The 2,575-nt window shown below is 46.4% G+C and overlaps 1 protein-coding gene across 1 annotated transcript in view; it reads right to left on the reverse strand.

Moving 5' to 3' along the window:
- MYH9 (myosin, heavy chain 9, non-muscle) overlaps positions 1 to 115 on the reverse strand; it is an 83,922-nt gene extending 83,807 nt beyond the window's left edge. Inside the window, exon 1 of the mRNA XM_010860619.1 lies at positions 32 to 115. The gene's annotated coding sequence lies outside the window, so the exon portion shown is untranslated. The remainder of the gene's footprint in view (positions 1 to 31) is intronic.
- Positions 116 to 2,575: the final 2,460 nt, after the last annotated feature.

The following is a 2,575-nucleotide window of genomic DNA, read 5'->3' on the forward strand; positions in this document are numbered from 1 at the left end:
GGGCGGGCCCCCGCCGGTGGAGCTCGCTCACCTGAACCTGGATCTGCCCCGGGGAACAGGCGCTGCTTCTCCCGAGAGGGCTTCCTCGAGCGCTTCGGGCGACGGCGGGGTGGGGCGAGCGCGCGAGGCGGGAGCTGCAGCAGGTCAGCCTCGCTCAGCCTTCAGTGCCCTGCCCAGGAACAGCTAGGATCTGCGCGCCTCACCGCACCCTGCGCTGCTCCTCGCCGCCCTGCCGCCCCGCCCCTCTCAGAGCGCGCCCACTCAGAGCCCAGCGCCGGCTGCGGGGCGGAACCTGAAGAGACGAGCCCGCCCCCGAGCTGTCTCACCCACTCCAACCAGCTGCTGGTCATGATGAACAGACAGCTTGACCTGTGGAAAGGCAGTGGGTGGAGCCTATAGGCCCAGAGGGGTGGGAATACGTTCTCCCCATCCGCCCCCATCTCCACCCCCTCCACCTTCCCCCCCGCTCTTCTTAGGCGGGAGCCCCGCCCCCTAGGGCGGGCGCAACGAACGGCCAGGTTCCAGGAGAAGGATTGACACAGAGAGAATCCAACCAGGAGGAGTAGAGTCTCGGCGGACTCCCGGCAGGGATTTTGGTGCATTGCCTGATTTCGGGCGAGGCCCGGCGGGAGCCGACTGGGAAAGTCCGGGCTGCTGACACTCCGCCCCGCGAGCTGTTTTCTCTGACCCATGTCATTCTGTTGATACCAGAACAGATATTAAGTACCATATATGGGAAAAGTGCTATTTTACAATGCAGATGGCCTGTGGGGGCGGACCTGGACTCAAGCCCCGGATCCCTTGTGGGCGCCCTGAGTTCCATTTTTGACCCTGTCTTTGGAGTGCGCACGCTGCAGTCTTTCAGCCTCCAGACGTCTGCTCCGGTGGGTTCCTTCAGCCTGGAGTGCCCTTCCGAGCCTCTCTTTACCTCCACGTGGTTAACTCGCACATTTCCTTTCAGATATTTTTTGCAAAATGTTTTCTTGGGGTTCTTCAGGCTGGCAAAGCGCACTGTGTGTGTGTATCTGTGTGTGTATTACTGCCCACAACAAGAGGATTACAGATTTTTTTTTTTAATTTTTAAAAGATTTTGTTACATTTTTAACCCATCTGGAATTCATTTTAATTTTGGAGTGGGAAAGAAATCGAATATAATTATTCTAATAGCCAACTGTCCACACACCATCATCACCTACCAACTCATATATTCTTGAATCTGTTTCTGAGTTGTATCCATTCGTCTTTCTGTGTGTTCCTGTGCCAGTTCCACAATACTTTAAGGATGGTAGCTCTACAATACATTTTATATCTAAAGAGGGAAAATTTCTCATTACTCTTTCCTTTTGGAATGTTCTTCCTACTATGACTAAACTAGTCTTCCAAATGAGCTTCAAAAAAAGTATGATCTATAGGCAAGACAAAACTGGAAAAAAGATTTTGCAACTCTGTGACAAAGAATTATCAACAATATGTGAATATCAACAACATGCATCCATAAGGTAAACCCCAAATGCTTTAAAATAAAAGTGGTCCAAAAAGGAATGGTCTAGTTAAAAAGAAGAAATAAAAATGTCCAGTCATCTGAAATGCAAACAAAACTACATGGAATGCCATTTTTCACCTATGAAGTTTTTTAAAAAAGAATAAAAATGTCCACCGTCAGCCAGGTTTAGAGATTACAGGTGAGAAAGTAAGTTCATCAATTTTTCTGATAATTAATCATAAAGTAATCATTGGAAAAGCACACCAAGATGAGTTTAATAGTTCTTCTTTGCAGCATATATAACTTGCATAATTTTTCTAAAACTGGGAGAGACCCACCCCAACATCATCTTGCATTTATCTCTCATAGCACTAACACACTAGATTTTTTAAAATATTTTTTACTTTATTTATTTTAATTGGATTACTTTACAATATTGTGCTGGTTTTTGCCATACATCAGTGAGAATTCGTCATAGGCATACATGTGTCCCCTCCTTCCTGAACCCCCCTCCCACCTCTCTGTCTACTCTATCCCTCTAGGTTGTTCCAGAGCACCGGCTTTGGGTGCCCTGCTTCAAGCATCAGACTCACACTGGTTATCTATTTTACATAAAAGGTAATGTATATGTTTCAATGCTGTTCTCTCAGATCATCCCACCCTCTCTTTCTCCCACTGAGTCCAAAAGTCTGTTCTTTACACCTGTGTCTCCTTTGCTGCCCTGTAAATAGGATCGTCAGTACCATCTTTTTAGATTCCATATATGTGTGTTAATACACAGTATTTGTCTTTCTCTTTCTGACTTACTTCACTCTGTATAATAGACTAGGGGTTCATCCACCTCATTAGAACTGACTCAAATGCGTTTGAAGCTGAGTAATATTCTGTTGAGCACTAATACATTAGCTTTTAATTGTCCATATACTTACTGTTTCCTCTGCCTGAGCTAGGAGCTGCCTGAGAGCGGATAGGAAATATGCCCTAAATGTCTCTGTGGACCCAGAACTGACACAAGGCTTGACATAAAATGGTCTTTAATGGATGCTTGAACAAGACTCAGAGAACATCCATTTCCTTACCCATAAAATGGAT

This window comes from Bison bison, unplaced genomic scaffold (genome assembly GCF_000754665.1).
Source record: "Bison bison bison isolate TAMUID 2011002044 unplaced genomic scaffold, Bison_UMD1.0 scf7180017864468, whole genome shotgun sequence".
In the NCBI taxonomy this organism is placed as follows: domain Eukaryota; kingdom Metazoa; phylum Chordata; class Mammalia; order Artiodactyla; family Bovidae; genus Bison; species Bison bison.